Source organism: Gymnoscopelus braueri (assembly GCF_963280865.1).
Source record: "Gymnoscopelus braueri genome assembly, chromosome: 4".
Lineage (NCBI taxonomy): Eukaryota > Metazoa > Chordata > Actinopteri > Myctophiformes > Myctophidae > Gymnoscopelus > Gymnoscopelus braueri.
Genome location: NC_137605.1, coordinates 5,474,924 through 5,493,468, shown reverse-complemented (window position 1 = coordinate 5,493,468; position 18,545 = coordinate 5,474,924). Strand labels below are relative to the sequence as shown.

Genomic DNA, 18,545 nt, shown 5'->3' with positions numbered 1-18,545 from the left:
TGTGCCAGCTGGGATATCTTTATTTATTTTAGTTTTATGGACATATAATTATTATGATAAAACTACATTATTCCTTACTTTATGGTCCTAGTCATTTATTTTTGAAGATGGTGTTACAAAGATTACATGTTATATGTATTTAAGTGTTATATGGACAATTTCAAGAAACCATACAATGCAACTCTGACATTGTCATGCCAAGGACCCCCAAAATTTGTCAGAGGCACAATGCATGCTGGGTAATGTAGGAAATCACCCCTCCCTCTGGTTTGGTGAATGTAAATCAATTCAATTGTATTTGGTCAGTGAAATAACTTCACACATCATAAATAATTGTAATATAATAATATTGTGTTGGATTAGCTGCCATGTTGAGAGATTGGTTGTCGTTCTACATAACAACTCTTTATGACCTGTGAGGTCGTCACAGTGTGAACTGCATCATAGAGGAAGGGGAGGGACGACCAGGACATTCTACATATTGAAATGAAAGTAAGTTGACACACAGTTCTAACATTCACCATAAGAACACACAGTAGGCGAAACATATTGTGAACATTCTGAACTGTAGTGAACCGATTCTGAACCACAAGGACTGCAGCATATGAAGGTTAATGTAGGTAAGTGTTCTTATGATGTAAACTAGAACAAAATTCCTCTAATCCAGTACCGCGGGAAGTACGGGTGCAGGGGGTGCGGCCGCCCCCCCCTCCCCCAGGTGTTACCGCACCCCCTACCACCCCCCCCTTTGGCAGGAGGGGGGTAGGATAAAATTGTCACGTTATTCATATAAATAAAAAATGGACTGGGTTGGGGAATAAAAGAAAATAGGCCTATTTTAGAAATAAATATTCTAAAATGCTAACTACACCTCTTTGGTTTTATTATCATCATCACGAATCAGCGTATGCCGCCTACTGACAGTTCGGTCACCTGTCCGCTGTTTCCTGTTTAGTCAGTGTTGTGTTTACTTTACGCTCCTACCTGTCACAGGTTGTTTAGTTTACACCACCATGGCTCAAAAAATAATTTCTGATTTCTTTGGTGGCGGGCCCAAATCAAAAAAGAATACAGAAGCCAAGTCAAGCAACTACTACCATTGACGAGTCTGTGATTGTGGAGTTGTTGTCATCGGAGGAGGAGGAAGAGGAGAACATTGAGTTTGTACGGCCTCGGGGAGATCATGACCCCAGCAGCAGCAGTATCCAGTCCGGGCCGACTCCGGGACCGAGTCTGCCTGCAGCCAGGGCGACCACCGTGCCAAGTTTAGCTGCACTTGATCAACCATTCCAGCCCAAGGACTTCAACTTCCCGGGGAGACGTTTTGGAAAGGAAACATATAACCGATCATTCAAGCCTATTTGGTTTGAAAAATGGCCATGGATACACTACGGGAAGGACAGTGACTGTATTATGTGTTTTTCTTGCATTTCCGCAGTGGAGAAAAAACTGATCAGTCAAGATACTGTTAGGCTCGACAACCCGTTTGTTAACGGTGGTTTCACTAATTGGCGCAAAGCAACAGAAAAATTCATAGAGCATGAGAGGTCAGAAGCGCACTCCAAGTCGGTGGAGAAGTTGAGTAGTCTAGGGCGCACACCAATCAGTGCCATGTTATCAGACATAGCTGCTCAACAGCAAAAAACTGCTAGGAATCTATTAGCTTCCTTGGGCGCAAGGGAGTTCCTTTCCGAGGGGATAGTACTCGTGACGGGATTCTCTATGAGTACATGCTGGAACGCACATACAATCTCCAAAAAGAAAACGAGTGGGTGCGCAAGCGAGATAACTGGATGTCAGATACTATCCAGAATGAGATCATTCAAATGTTTGGCCGCGCTATACAGAGGGAGATAGTGTCACGCTCATCAGCCACAAGGTAATGAGGCTGATGCAATAAACTTTGTGCGGGGTGTTGCAGGCGTTATAAAAGAATCATCAAAACGTAAACAACTGTATGAATCTCTCTTTGATGTAGATGAAGTGGTAATTAACATCTTAGGCCTGTGTCCAACCCGGTGGTGTGTGCGCACAAAGGCAATCTCGCACGTCTGCTCCTCATACAGCACTCTGGTAGCCACACTTGACACACTTAAGGATGACAACAGTGTCAGAGGGGAAACGAGGGCCAAGATCAAGGGCCTGCACAAACAGGCATTGAAAGCAAAAACGTTCTTTGCGCTTCTGTGCTGTGACGCATTGTTCAGGCCCTGTGAGGCAGTCGCCAAAAGCTTACAGAGCTCAAAGGCAAGTGCACTTGGGGCATTCGAATGCGCAAATGTCCTGAGAGAAAGGGTAGCAGCACTGAGGGATGAAAACGTAGTGGCCAATATGACTGCCAATGTGAAAACATGTGCTTCCAAACTCGGCCTGAAGATGCCCACAGACACGCCAAGAGTGAGCAAAACCCCATCCCGCTTTCGTCACACAGAGGTACCCGAAATGGTGGTTGTTGAATCAGCAGAACTCAAGTGGAGACACAAGTTTTATGAAGCTGTAGATTTGGTGCACTCAGAACTGGAGAGGAGATTTGACCGGGACAGCATGCGTATAGCAGCAAGTAGAGAGAGGACCGTTATCAACGCAGCAAAGGGCACAGTTGAATTTGACGCACAGGCCCTTCATCTGCCCAAGCATGAGCAGCTGGACACAGACCGCCTGCAGCTCCAACTCAAAATGTTGGGAGACATAGTTAAGGATTCCCCATGCGCTACAGTCGCAGACGTGGGTTCATGTCCCAAACTTCAGCCACAAACCAGAGAAATGTTCAGAGATGTCGAAACCCTCATGAAGTTGTGCCTCAGTCTGCCAATATCTGTTGCATCCTCAGAGAGATCATTCTCTACCCTTCGGCGCCTGAAAACATGGACGCGCAGTACAATGACCCAGAAAAGACTGACACATCTGACCCTTATGCATGTTCACAGTGACATTCTGGACACCATGGACATACATGCGCTGATGAGGGAATTTATCTCCATCACCCCAGAGCGCAAGAGCACATTTGGAAAAGTTTAAGCCAAGGTAATTAATAACATTTATTGTATTGTGTAATGATGATGGGCCACATGTGCCAACTGCTTCTGTTAATTAATGTATATAGCCTACTGTATTCTATTGGGTTCTGAAGGCCGGGCCGCTGTGCCAGCTGCTGCAAATTTATATATGCCTTCTGTATTAATAATAACACTGTACTGTATTGTACAGATTTATGTTAATAAAAATGCTGTTGCCTTTCAGCTAAGCCTGGTTAATTGCCTGTGTCAGTTTGTTCATAATTTGCCGTTCTTAACTTAATTGTGGTCTTAAAAAGCTAAAGCAGTCTGTTGTCAATAAAACAATGCCGTAGTGTGTTTTTGCAACGGCAGTGACAGTGTCGCTGTCCACTGTCCGCGGTGCTGAAGTGTTTTAATTTTTTGTCCGCGGAGAGATAACTCTAACCTAACCCTAATCCTAACCCTAAAACCGAAATAAATAAACCAAAAACTTGGGGAAAAACTAACCCAATCCGCCCAGAACCGCCCAAAAATTAACCCAATCCGCCCAGAACCGCAAAAAAAAAATGCGCGTGCGCGCATGTGGACCGCATAGCGCACCCCTAACCTAAAAGGTCTTCCCGCGGCTATGCTCTAATCTGGTGTTCTGTTAATGTAGGTGAGTTTTCTTCTTTTACAATTTATTCTAGAACAAACTGCTTCAGTCTGTTGTTCAAAAGATGAGTAAGTAAGTAAGTGCTTTATATTATCCTGTATACTAAAACACCTTGGTATCAACCAGGCTGTTATGTAAACATACCTACTATTACTTAATCTGCTTTCTACTCAATGCTTCCTCCACTGTCTTCCTGTCTCTTTGCACGCAATTAGACCATATTCACACGGCGGCCATATTGCCATTAAGTCAATGAAATGCCACCCCAGTTGCCACCCCAGTTGCCACAGCAACGCAATGTTAAATTCCAAAATGGCCGCCGTGTGAATATGGACTATAAGGCAGGCAGGCAGGCAGTCACGCCACCCACACACACACACACACACACACACACACCACACCACACCACACCACACCACACCACACCACACCACACCACACACACACACACACACACACACTTGTTTTAATAATTTAATAACTTATTTAATAATGTATTTTATTATTTATGTCCACATAATTGATTCAGTACAATTAAGGACACTAACATTTACGAGGTGCTGTAAAAATGTACAGTCAGCAAATCCTGGACAATTACCCAAACACCCCTCAGGGGTACATTTTGCGGCTACCAATAATAGAAGAGATTGCACAGACTTTTGCAGGCCGTTTAGCTGCTTTATTTTGACATGCCAGGTTGTTGGAAGCCTCTCGTAACCAACCTTTGTCCTCGGCGGCCAAAGATAAACACAAGTAGAGATGCACCTATAACCTATAGCTCTGATGGTATGGAGGAGCGGCCGGTACTTAATGACTTTAGTCATAAACGCTTCCTCTAATCTATAGAGTCAAGGGTGCAGGCCACTTCAATTATGGAAACTGATTTGGAACCTTCATTGACAACAACAACAACATCTGGCTACTTTTGTATTCTACTAGAGGTTCGGACACCTACGTCGCACCGCCGATCTGACTGATAGGCCCATCTCTGCATCTGTCAGTCCATCAGGCCGCTATGCCACCACGCGGCCCTCACACTTATGTCGCACTGCCCATCCAACCAATATGTCTGAGTCATAGTGTCGGGGGCTTTGTCCGATTGTAAACATCTGTCCGTGTCCCTTTCGTGCCTATGTCTGTCTGTCTACCTGTGTCCCTTTTATGCCTATATATGGAGATATCTGTATCTGTCAGTCCTTGTCCCTTTTATGCCCATACTGTATATGGAGATCCCTGATGTCATCAGCATATGCCCATATATTGGAATGCCCATATATGGGCATAAGTGTTGGATCGGCGGTTCTGGACAACTGGACAACCGAAGTACTCCCACCGTCGCAGTAGTTCGGGTAGTTCGAGTAGTTCCTTGCTGCTGTTTGAAGTCGTCGGTCCCATATATGCACATGACAATATATGGGCATAGCGGTCGGATCTGTGGCTCTGGACAACCAGATCTCTGTATCTGTCAAGCCTTGTCCCTTTTGTGCCGATTGCTAATGTTATCACTAAATGTGCCCCCTTTTGTGCCCATATATAGAGCTGCCTGAGTTGTTTGCGGCTGATGCCATATCGACACATTTACTGGCCTCCCGGCATGTGCACTTAAGCCTCTCCAAATGATCCAGAATGCCGCAGCACGCTTGATCTTCAACCAGCCTAACATTTCACTCCGCTCCCTCCATTGTCTCAGTTACCAGACTCTTCTCCCTTCTGGCTCCCAAACTGTGGAACAAACTCCCCGTTGCAATTAGAACTGCAGACTCACTCCCAATCTTCCGCCGTAATCTGAAGACTCACCTCTTCAGACTCCACCTTAGCCCCGTAGCACTTTCCCTAGCCTTGACGACCTTGCAGGCTTATGCGAAGGCTAAAATGTAATTTAGATAGCATGTTATGTAGACAGATGCCAGGTCATTGTTGACCTGGCATCCTATAGTGTGTATAGTTTCAATGTACAGATTATAGATTTTTTGGGATATTCTACTATTACTGATGATAGGTTCTTGGTTTACCTATGATCCTAGATTACTATTTCTATGCATTTGATGTATTACCTTGTGTTGTCCTTGCTTATTGTAAGTCGGTCTGGATTAAGAGAGTCTGCTAAATTGTACATTTTCACATTGAGGTGAATGCATGTCAAACAGCTCCATTCATAAGCATTTAAGAGAGAAATACAGCGCAGAGGACAAGAAGCGAGCGGGCAGAAATGTGAAGAATTGGAATGTGTAAATCAGCCCAGACTGCTTGATCCCTCCAGACTCACATAATCCTCTCCTCCTCGCTCGGAGGCGGGACTAGGGAGCGAGTGTACCACACATCGAGTGTGGAAGTTAGAGTAGCTTTAGAAGAGAAATAGTTATTTTATGGGTAAAAATATGTTAGGTAGGAAAATGTTAGGAAAATATATAGGTTGGGTTTAGGATCAGATATTTAGCGCTATAGAGGTTTTTAGGTGTGGTGATTATTATACTAATTTTATTTTGCTCAGTGTAACTATGGCAATCTGGATGTGTTATACAGTGGCATGGCATGGTTGAACTTATGCCTGATTTAAACTGTCAGTGTCATGCATCGACAATAGCAGATCTATAAGCTCACAACGAATCGCAGCGTGACAAGTATGGGCTTGTAGATCAGCTATTTTTGGCTTTAGGGTTAGGGTTAAAACATGTTAAATGGAATTCACATGACATCTGCTTTCCTAAAATGTTGATGTCCTCACAAGTATAGTAATACTTAGAATGGTTTGTTGCTTCATGGATGGTTTTGGGGATGAATAAGCAAGAACTGAGCAACATCTGTGCAATGTGAATATAGTGGCACCTGTCCAACCCCTTGGATCATGACAACTTATGACTTATACTAAGAATCTAATGAGTCAGATTAGATAGATTAGATTAGATTAGATTAGATTCTGTCATTAGTAATGACAGATTGAATTGCAGTTGGATTACTTTTGTACTATATCTAGTCAATTACAATTAAAAATAAACAAATATATATATTGTTTTTGTGTAGCCATATATAATAGAACAAGTCTGTATGTAGGCTAAGCTCTTTGTGTGTGTGTGTGTGTGTGTGTGTGTGTGTGTGTGTGTGTGTGTGTGTGTGTGTGTGTGTGTGTGTGTGTGTGTGTGTGTGTGTGTGTGTGTGTGTGTGTGTGTGTGTGTGTGTGTGTGTGTGTGTGTGTGTGTGTGTGTGTGTGTGTGTGTGTGTGTGTGTGTGTGTGTGTGTGTGTGTGTGTGTGTGTGTGTGCGCGTGCGACTGTGTCCAACAGGATGACTGTCTCCAGAATGGACAGAGGTTCACAACCACACCTGGACTGAAGACATCCAGTTAAACCACAAGAGGACAAAGTAAGACGGGACACAATTTACACTAATTAACAGCAATTAACATGTCATGTCCAAATAGTGAAGCTGCAACAGTTAAGGGAAGCAGTCGTAGGTTTCATTTAATAAAAACTACCAACACTTTAACTTCAGGGTATTGAGGGTTATAGAATCTGACCAGTGCCCATGTACCTGTCAAACTACAGTACTTCACTAGAGGGAGAAACGTTCACAGGCACAACACCAGAGGGAGCTCCAATTATCTTAAACAACTAAAAATGGGACTGGTCTTCAAAATTGTAAATGCAGATTTGCCCGAAATACCCTCTATACCGCATATCTGTATAAATACCTCAAAAAAGTTAGTGACACCCACAGCCACGAAACTAGAGGGAGCGTAAACAACAATCTGGTACCACCCACCCATAAAACAAACATGGGCAAATTCTCCTTCTATAGCACAGCCACCAAGGAATGGAATAGTCTAACCCCATCCCTCAAAAATGCAGTTCGCTGGGCTCATTCAAAACAGCCCTAAAAACTCATCTTTCTGGAGGCCTAAAGAGGAGCTAGTACCAGTTTCCCTGTAGACAGACGACCCCCCCCCCCTCCACTTTTTTGTACATATTTTTTATTTCCTCATGCTTTTTTTGTATATAATTTTTATTTTTCCATGCTTCCCCCCCCCCTTTTTTTTTTACATATTTTTTTTATTTTTTCATGCATTTTTTTGTACATAGTGGTATTTTTTCTGTATTATCTGTATTTTCATGTTGATTTTTAAACTGTTTGGTTGCTACTATATATGTCTATGAAATTAATTAATTACGCAAGGACTTTTTTGGCCGGACCTTTTAGACAAAAGCATTATAAATGTAACTGTGTTGTTTTACATTGTTTTGCCTAATAAAAATTTCAATCAATCAATCAATCTCATCTCAATTCCCCCAGATTCGGCACACACATGGGGATGAATTAATTCTACTATTATGCCACCAGGATGTGGAATGCCCTACCACCAGATATCAAAAAGTGTGAATCCTTACAACCTCCTTCAAAACAGCCATAAAAAGAGCTCCTGTCTGCAATTTGCAACTGGACCTAGACAAGTCTTCTAGCTTGACAAAATAAATTACCCCACACTGTTGTTCTGTAAATATACTTGTATTGCTCCTAGTATTGATGATGTCTTGTATAGTATTGTATGTCTTTATGTCTTGATGAATTGAATACACAGGACCACAATGGAAACAAGCCCTCAGGGGTTAGGGTTAAAACATGTTAAATGGAATTCACATGACATCTGCATTCCTAAGAATCAGAATCAGAATCAGAATCAGTTTTTATTGTCACATCACAGGTTTACAAGGTAAAAGAGTGGGTGAAATTCTTTTTTGTACATCGTTCCCATCGCAACGTTAGTTTCCATAGAAAGAAGAGGGGGGGGGGAGAAGAAGAGGGTGGGGGGTAAGTGGGAAGGAGATCAAAAACAAGAGAGCAACAGAAGGCCAGACAAGTTATCTACATATTTACAAATTACCTGAGATAATAAAAACTAAAAAAAAACTAAACTAAGGTGCCTGAGCATAGCAGCAATGTATTGTATACTGTGCATGTTATACTTATACTGTGCATGATAGACAATGGACGTTAAGGTGCTTAGAGGAAAAGGAGCACAATAAAAAAGACCAAAAAAAAGTCAGTGCGTTATACAAGGGATTAAGGTGCAAAAGGTCAGTGCGTGTCCACCTAGAGTGGACTGACCCTAGTATAATCCGCAAGTAGCTCCATGAGAGAGTGCAACAAAAAGTCATTTGTACCTGGTGTAGTCCACAGGTGTGTCCGAGGGGGGGGCTAAAGTCCAAGTCATTGTCCCTGGTATAATCCACAGGTGTGTTCAGGAAGAGCCAGAAAAGAAAAGGCTGCTGAACAAGGCCTATGCCTCATCCAGGCTTATTCCCCATTCAGCATTCTGACAGCAGCCGGATTGAAACTACACCAATACCTGGTGGTGGAACTCTTGATACTGCGGTAGAGCCCCTTGCCCGGTCGCGGTCGTTGTAGGGGGTTGAACAGTCTGTGACTTGGGTGGTGCTTGTCCTTGATGATGCGCTTGGCTTTGAGCACGCACCGCTTTTTGTACAGTTCCTGGAGCGCTGGGAGCTCGATTCCCATTATCCGCTCTGCCGATCACACTACTCGTTGTAGGCTGATCTTTTCTCGGGCAGTGCAGTTCCCGTACCAGGCCGTGACACAGCCTGTTAGGATGCCTTCGACAGAACTGTTGTAGTACAGCCTGAGGATGCGACGTCCTACTCCGAGCTTCTTCAGGCGGCGGAGCCAGTACAGTCGCTGCTGAGCCTTTTTCCTCACGTGTGTGGAGTGCGTCTCCCATTTGAGGTCCTCCTCGATGTGTACTCCGAGGAACTTGAACTCGCTGACCCTTTCCACTGCAGCACCGTCGATGAGGATGGGCGCATGGTCTCTCCGCGGCCTCCTGAAGTCCACGATCAGTTCTTTGGTCTTGTCGACGTTAAGAGAGAGGTTGTTCTCCCGGCACCAGCGTGCTAGTGATTTGATCTCCTCTCTGTAGTCAGACTCGTCGTTGTTGACGATTCGGCCTATCACTGTCGTGTCGTCCGCGTACTTTATGATGGTGTTGGAGACATGTGTGGCTATGCAGTCATACGTGTACAGGGAGTAGAGGAGGGGGCTCAGCACGCATCCCTGGGGTGCTCCGGTGTTGAGGGTCAGGGGGTCGGATGTGATGCTGCCCATTCTCACCACCTGATGTCGGTTGGACAAGAAGTCCTGTATCCAGTCGCACATGCTTGGGTGTAGCCCTAGGTCTCTGAGCTTTTTGTCAAGTATTGCTGGGACAATGGTGTTGAATGCTGAGCTGTAGTCCACGAACAGCATACGTACATATTTGTCCTTCAGCAGCTTGTTGTCCATGTGCGAGAGGACGGTGTGGAGAGCCATGGCAATAGCGTCGTCGGTGGATCTGTTTTTGCGGTATGCATACTGCCACGGATCCAGCGAGGCAGGTAGCGTGGAGCTGATGTATTCCCTCACCAGTTTCTCGAAACACTTGCTGACGATCGGGGTGAGAGCAACAGGTCTCCAGTCGTTCAGGCATGTCACTTTGGCCTTTTTGGGAATGGGCACAATGGTTGACATTTTGAACCCTGCAGGGACCACAGCCAGGGAGAGGGAGAGGTTAAAGATGTCAGCGAAGACACCCGCCAGCTGGTCTGCACATGTCTTAAGGACCCGGCCTGGAATCCCATCAGGTCCGGCTGCCTTGTGGATGTTGACCCGTGTGAAGGCTGTACGCACTTCTCTCTCCGAGATGGTTAGAGGGTTGTCCTCTGCTGGTGCTGCTGATGGCCCCGCTTGGCTGCCGCGGTTGGAGCTGATCTCAAACCGGCCGTAGAAAGTGTTCAGTTCGTTGGGGAGGCAGGCAGGCGGGTTCACCTCGCTTCTGGTTCTTGTTTTGCAGTCTGTCAAGGTGTGTACCGCCTGCCATGTGCTCCTGATGTCGCCATTGCTGAGTTTGTCTTGCATCTTTTTTGTGTAGGCCTTTTTCGCCTTCCTGATGGCGCTGTTTAGGGCCGCGCGCGTCGTGTTGCGCGTTTCCACGTCGCCAGATTTGAAACCAGCATCCCGTTCATGCAGATGTGCACGTACTCCGCTGTCCATCCATGGTTTCTGATTGGGATAGATCCGAACTGTCTTTTTTGGGACTATGTCATCTATGCACTTACTGATAAAGCCAGTGACTGAGTCTGAGAGTTCGTTGATGTTATTCCCAGCGGCGTTCTTAAACATCCCCCAGTCAGTCTGGTAGAAGCAGGATTGTAGCATAGCGTCTGTGTCCTCAGACCAGATTCGGATTTCCTTCTCAACGACCGGCTCCCTTTTTAGCCTCTGTTTGTAGGCAGGTAGCAGCTGGATGGCGTCGTGGTCAGAGCTTCCTAGCGGTGGGCGTCGGAGGGCTTTGTATCCATCCTTGAAGGGCGTGTAGCAGTGGTCAAGAATATTGTCACCACGGGTACTGCAGGCGACATGCTGGTGGAATTTGGGAAAGACCTTTTTTAAGTCTGTCCGGTTGAAGTCGCCTAGGCAGATGACTGCGCAGTCCGGGTGGCGATTTTCTTGTGCACTGATCGCCTGGTGTAATTCCCTCATAGCTGTGTCCTTATTAGCTCCAGGATGAATGTAAACAACGGCTACAATCACAATGCTGAAGTCGCGTGGTAGGTAGAAAGGACGGCAGGCTATGATTAAAAGTTCAAGGTCTGGTGAGCAGTGACTATCTAGGATTTTAACATCTTTGCACCAGTTGTTGTTGATCAAGGCACAAACTCCCCCCCCACGTTGCTTACCGCTTAGTACAGTGTCTCTGTCTTTTCTATACACGGTGAAACCAGGGGGAGTGATGGAAGAATCAGATGCTAACTCCGTTAGCCACGTCTCTGTTAGCACAACAATACAATTGCTCCTCGTCTCTGCGTTGTATTTAACGCGCGCCAGTAAGTCGTCCATAGTGGTCACAGTTCTTGATTCACACAGAGATCTAACGTTCGCTAGCAGGATTGAAGGCAGTGCAGGTTTATATCCACGTTTTGTTGTCCTTACGAGGAGACCTGCTCTTGTCCCTCGACGCCACGGTCTTTTTCGTCGCCTCGGGTAACTTTCTGTTCCAACCGGAACAAAGGGAACCCCTCCCCCCTCCCAGCCGAGTGGAAGGTTTTCAGCGAAAAAGTCCGGAATTCTGTGTGTAATCGCTGTGCTGATGTCCATAAGTGCTTGTCTGTCATAACTCCTTAGACACGCGACGGTGTAGGGAAAAAGGAGAAGGCTAAAAAATACTAAAAAGATGGAAAAACGTTGCGATGTTACAGAGCGCGTACGGATGCGGCCGTCTTTCATGGCGCTCCCAGTATCCTAAAATGTTGATGTCCTCACAAGTATAGTAATACAGAATGGGTTGTTGCTTCATGGATGGTTTTGGGGACGAATAGCCCTCAGGGCTTTTTGTGTTATCCTTTTAGCATTATTAGGGCCTGAGCACTGCACCAGTGCGAAGCCCTAATAATTATTCTTCTTCGCACAAATTAATCGCGTTTTTGAAGGCCCTAACATACTCAAAACGTTTACGTATGTTACGTATGTTAATGGTCTTAAAAAGGGGCGTGGCATAATGGCTCAATAGCGCCCCCTACAACATTTCAAAGTTGAAGCCCCATAATACGGTTTCACCTACATGTAAGACCATGGTACAAACCTGTATCATGTCCCGACTTACAAAAAAGTCTCTTGGAGCCATATGACCTAAACCCAGAAGGATTTTGTATTTATTGTGATAGGTCGTGTTTATGAATGGTCACTGGACAGAGATTTCAGGGGTGCATGTACCTCCTGGAAATTGGCTTGTGTCTTTTCCAAACTACCGCTGCTTTTCACGGGCTTCACTGCTGACAGAATGAACTGGAAGCTGAATGAATGATGAATGCTTCACTGCTGACAGAATGAACTGGAAGCTGAATGAATGAATGAATGAATGAATGAATGAATGAATGAATGAATGCTTCACTGCTGACAGAATGAACAGGATTGAGTAAAGCGTGGGTAACATATCAAGCGTGTTCTTATTATTCCAGTCAGTGCTGTTTTGCAGTGGGAGTACAAAATAAGCAACTTTGAAGCGAGGCAGAGCACTGGGAATTGTTTTATAAATGGCCGCTATAGATGCACGATTTGACCTTTTGAATGTTTTGATTTGATTAGTTTTTCCTCTGACAGATACTTGGCGTCGGGAGAACAGGTTCCTCTGCAGTCGAACGTGAACGTCCTTCACTTCCACCTAAAAATGATTTCCCACAAGTCCCGGCTGTGTCGATGATGCCTTGAGCGCCGAAGCAACAGCTTGGAAGAAGAAACACAGACTTGTACACGGGAGAGTTCATATAACTCTTGAGACCAAATGAACCCGCATATCATACAACGCTCATTATAATATGGCACCATTTCTGTCTACTCACTCTGTGTCTCCGAGGAGGGCTTTCTACCAGTGACATCATCGGTAGGCAGGTTTGTTAACTTTGTCAACTGTCTGTCTGTCTGTCTGTCTGTCTGTCTGTCTGTCTGTCTGTCTGGGCTCAAATCATGCCGATTTGTCCCCATGTTGGCTTCAATGTGCATCTTGGACTTCACATGGCCAGCTGCCCAATCAGAGCCCCATCTGACTCACATTATAAAATTAAAGTGAAACATTAAAAAATAAGTATGCCAGTTTTTTGTTTGTTTTAGTGGCGAGCCACGCAAGTCATTGTTATTTTCTGTTACGTTTTTCTTTTCGTTTTTTCTGTTGCGGTCGGATAGTCATGACCGCCAGCTCCCACCTGATGTTGTGAGGGAGTTCCAGCCACTTCAGAGCGTACTTAATAACCGCTAGCTTGCATAACGTCTTCAGACTAGGACTTAAGTCCAAGACACGCAGGTCATCGGCTATGCTTCCTCCAAAGAGGACGAGACGATCTCCCACCATGCAACAGGACCTTGAACTCAGAACTTTCCCCTTGGACTCGACCAACTTCCAGGAGAAGGTCTCTGAATTGAATTTCCACAGATCATTGGAGTACTGGTTCCTGTTGAAGCCACCAACTATGTACAGCTCTCCATTGTAGGCAAAGGCTGAATGACAGGCGCGTCCTTCTGGATGAGGCTGTGCTGAAGGCGTTCTCAGCCAGCAGTTGGTCTCTGTGTCAAACACTCTGATGGTGTTGTAGGATTCAATACTACAACCCCCAAATACAAACATCTTTGTCCCGATGATGGTGGCAGAGTGACAATATGAAGCAGGTGGTGGAGGGCCTCTGGTGTTAATCAAAGTCCAGACCATTGTGGTGGTGTCCAACTTGTAGGTAACATTGGTTCCTCCAGTCCGCAGCCTGATTCCTCCATGTATATACATGACCTTCCCCAAGACACAGGCTGAGTGGCTGACCCTCGCCTCTGGCACAGCCCCAGAAGTCTCGGGCCGCCCGAACCATCTGTGAGTGTCCACATCGAACGCAAAAAGCACGTTGTAGTCCTCGTCACCGGGGCGATTACATCTCCCCCAGATGTAGACGATATCCTCTATCAGCACGGCTGTGAGGTTGTAGATCATCGAGGGAACCTCGAGGCGACGTCGTTTTCGTCTTCCGCGTGTCACCGGCTGTGGCAACTTCGTCCAGCATAAAGACACCGTGTTTAAGATGTGAACTTCAATCTGAGCCCCATCGTACCCGTACCCTCCAAACGAGTACAACTTGTTATCCACTGCGACAGCGGCATGATAGTACTCATTTCCATGTCCTTTGTGATGCACAGTCCAGGACAACATTTCTCATAAACCAGAATGGATAAAACAAGCCTATCAAAGTGTTGCTGTTCAACGTGAATGCAGTGTTATTGTGCGCGCCCACCAATTATATATGCTCAACGTCATAAACATCATGTTATCGTTGGACCAATCCGCAAAGCCGATGCGCTGGGTTGGCCAATGTAGGAGATGTCTGTTGAGCTCCCTAATATGGAAAACTAATCGCCATAGCAACCCTTTGCCATAGCAACAAGGGCATGTTTGTGATGATGCCATTGTGATGTCAGTGTGATGTCAGTGTGATGACATCGTTACGCAGAATACACAGTGGCGCAACTCCAACTGAGAGACGGTTATACTCGTGAATCAAAATCTACCCCTTTATCTGCCACCCACGGTTATAACCGTGGATGGGTCTTTTCATTGATTTACTGTATATTACACTGTTAAGCAGCTTGTACGTTAATATTGTACCTGTAGATGAAGGGGTTAACCGAAAAAACACGTGATCTGTCAGCTGATCACAAACAGCTGTTTGCCCAAATGTTTTAAAAGAGAGACGCTAGTGCAGCCTCGGTCTGTGCGCCCAAAGATTTGAGAGAGACAGAGAGAGACGGAGATCGGAGTGAAAAGAGTGAGGGTTGGTAACAGCGAGCGAGGTAAGAATATTTTTGAGACAGGTTGAGGTCAGTCAGTGTGTGAGACAGTTTGTGAGTCAGTTAGTGATTGAGAGAGTGTGTGCGAGTGAGAGTGTGTTAGAAAGTGTGAGCGGTTGAGAGTGTCTTTAGTTTAGTTTAGTTTAGTTTTGTTTATTTCAGTCGAGTGAGGAGCGGAGCGAGGGAGAGGAGAGGAGAGGAGAGGAGAGGAGAGGAGAGGAGAGGTCATTTGGTGTAGTCGGAGAGAGAGGAGAGAAGCTTGTAGTGATCGGGGAGAAGAGGAGTATGGAGAGGAGGTGTGGATTTGGTTTCGTTGGAGCGGCAGGACCCGTCCGGAGCCCGTTCGCAGCCCTGTTGTCACAGACACGTCCGACAGTGACAGCTCTTCCTCCAGTAGCAGTGATCAGGGCTCTGGTGACTGCTGGGATGCAAGGAAGAGAAAACTTTCTACTACTCACTTCAGCAGTGGTACGAATATTTTTGTATTGTGTTTTATTGTGTGTGTTTGGTGGACTGGACACGAGAAGTTGTTGCCAGGTCTGCTTATAAGTTATAAGACGCACACACACACACACACACACACACACACACACACACACACACACACACACACACACACACACACACACACACAGAGAGAGAGAGTAGCGTGGGGACACCCTCTCTGATTATGATGTTAGCCTATATATTTACTGTGCTGTGATGCCTTATAAAAATAGCAGATCTACAAGCTTGTGAGCTTGTAGATCTGCTATTTTCATTCTTTTTTTGGAGGGGGATGCAGGTGCACACAGCACCCCCCCTCCCCCTCTCACCATGTCTGGTCTGTCATAATGAAATGCTTCAAAGGGAATTTGAGGTCAGGTCATGTAAACAACCTTGAAGTAAACAACATTTTGATCCTGTCTTGTCCAGTTCATGTCAACAAATGTTTTCAAAATCCTCTTTGAGCCTATATATTTACTATGTTCTATTGTCTGATGCCTTTTAAAAATAGCAGATCTACAAGCTCTTTGTGAGTTTGTAGATCTGCTATTTTTAGTCGCTCTGTCTGGATAAGAGTGTTTGCTAAAAGCCTAAATTGATATTTTATTTATGTATTCTTACAGCTCCTGTGGATGTGTGGTCTGACACAGACTGGCAGCATAAAGTCATCCCCTTTACTGCCGTGAATCCGGGCCCTCAGGGTGCTGCTGCTGAGCTCGACAGCCCTGCCGACTTTCTAGAGGTACTCCTGCCTGATTTTCTGCTCCAGACCAGGAGATATGTAATCATACAAACTCATATGCTAAGCAGAGACTTTCAGAGAGGCCACATGCCAGAGGAAACTTTTGGATAACATTGGCCGTTGCAGAGCTGAAGCGTTTCCTGGGGCTGCTGTTTCTGTCTGTGCTTGTTTCCAAACCTGAGCTTGAACACTACTGGTCAACAGATGAGAACCTAGTAACGCCGTTCTTCAGCAGGACCATGAGCAGGAACCGCTTCCAGCTGATCTGGAGCAACCTTCATTTCAATGACACTCCTTCTCAAGACCCGATGTGGAGAGTACGCCCACTCCTGGACTCCCTCCTGCGGTGGAGTGGGCGGAGTGGGCGCCGGATGAGGCCGTGGTGTGGGCGGCGGAGTGGGCCCCAAAGAGCAAAGACCCTGAGACCAGACTGGATGGCCCATCAGCTGGTCAAGTTCCCACCCACTGCGAAAAAGGAGAACCCAACTAGGGGATGCAGAGTCTGTATCCGCCAGGGAGAACGGAAGGAGACAAGGTTCGCATGCAAAGGCTGCAAGGTAGCTACTCGGTGTATCACAGTAAGAAGGCTTATTTTTGAAACACACACACACACACACACACACACACACACACACACACACACACACACACACACACACACACACATGCACGCTTTCACTCTATTTTTGCATTTCATATAACATGGGCAACTATTGACCAGAGAAGTCAAGGACTGACACATGATGATGATGAGAGATCAACTCAGAAAATGTCTTCTTGCTTCAGTATGTCCTGTAACAACCCTGTAATAACCCTGTAACAATTGAGCCAGCCCCCCCCCCACACACACACACACACAAGGGCGTGCATTGAATGGTTTAGGGCCAAAATACATTTCTGATCTTGTTTGATATCATGAACCATCCAGACCTCTCGGGTGATCTGGGAAACGTCTGGTTTTTGTTCCTAGAATCAAAAAATAAATGTGGGGAAGCAGCATTTAGTTTTATGCTTCACATATCTGGAACAAACTGCCACTCCTAGTTATTTTAAATCACAGTTAAAAAACCTTTCCGTTTGCCGCTGCCTTTTATTGAGGTGTTTTTTCTCTCTTCTGTATTGTAATTGATTTTTTAAATATATTTGTACTTAGTTTGTATTGTATCAAAATGTCCTTTTATAATGTGTTATCTTCTCGATGTTTTGTGTAAAGCACATCGAATTGCCTTGTTGTTGAAATGTGCGTTTCAAATAAATTGGCCTTGCCTGTCTTTCCATGATCTTGTAATGTTGTGGGTTTATGTGAACAAAATATAAACTTCATACTATTATTATTATTATTATTATTATTATTATTATTATTATTATTATTATTATTATGATGTCAAGTAACAGTAACAGTGTGATGAATGATTATCTGTCTAGACTGTTTGAATATATATATATATATATATATATATATATATATATATATATATATATATATATATATATATATATATATATATATATATATCTATATATATATATATATATCATTTCCCCCAGCTATCAGCCACTATATCATTTATGCAGGTATGTTTTCTTGCAGAAAGACACATCCCTCTGGCTGTATTTTGGTTTTGTTCCACACTGTTTATGTTGACATTCCACTGTTTATATTGACATTTATCCCTGTACAGGGACTGAAAAGTCTGTGGGGGGAGAGGGGGGACTCTGCCGGAGCTCTTAATTGATCCCTTTGAACTTCAGAGGGGTTTTGCATTGATAGGGCCATAAAAGTGTCAACCTTGTTAGTGCTCTCTCAAATCAATGAATGCATCAAAGACAGCAATCACTTTGATACCTGTCAGAGAGGGGAGGGGGGAGTGTGTGTGTACAAACACAGATCTGCGAAGTTGCCTAGTATCCCTTAAACTATGATAAGTGGATACATTTCAAGATTGCTTTGTCTTTTGTTTCTTCTGCAAGCAGCATCAGAAAAAAATTTACACAAATTATTATTCTCGCAAAGACAGTGGACATTCATGAATTTGTTGTTGAAATGTTTTTTCCCCCAATATTTTGTGAAAATAGCAGATCTACAAGCTAGTCGGGATGTCGTGATGTGGCACATTGTGAGCTTGTTGATCTGCTATTTTTAAATAGCCGATGTAAAGTGATAAAACTGAGCCTAGTTGCTTATTTTAAAACACATTTACAGATCTATCATATACTTTAAAACACATTTACAGATCTATTATAAAGAGTAATAAAACAGGAAACATTTATAGATCTGATCTGATAGAACGATGAGTGAACCT

The 18,545-nt window shown here is 44.7% G+C and overlaps 1 protein-coding gene across 1 annotated transcript in view; it reads right to left on the bottom strand.

The window, feature by feature from the left end:
• hs1bp3 (HCLS1 binding protein 3) overlaps positions 1–18,545 on the bottom strand; it is a 259,964-nt gene that overhangs the window by 211,008 nt on the left and 30,411 nt on the right. The window lies entirely within an intron of this gene.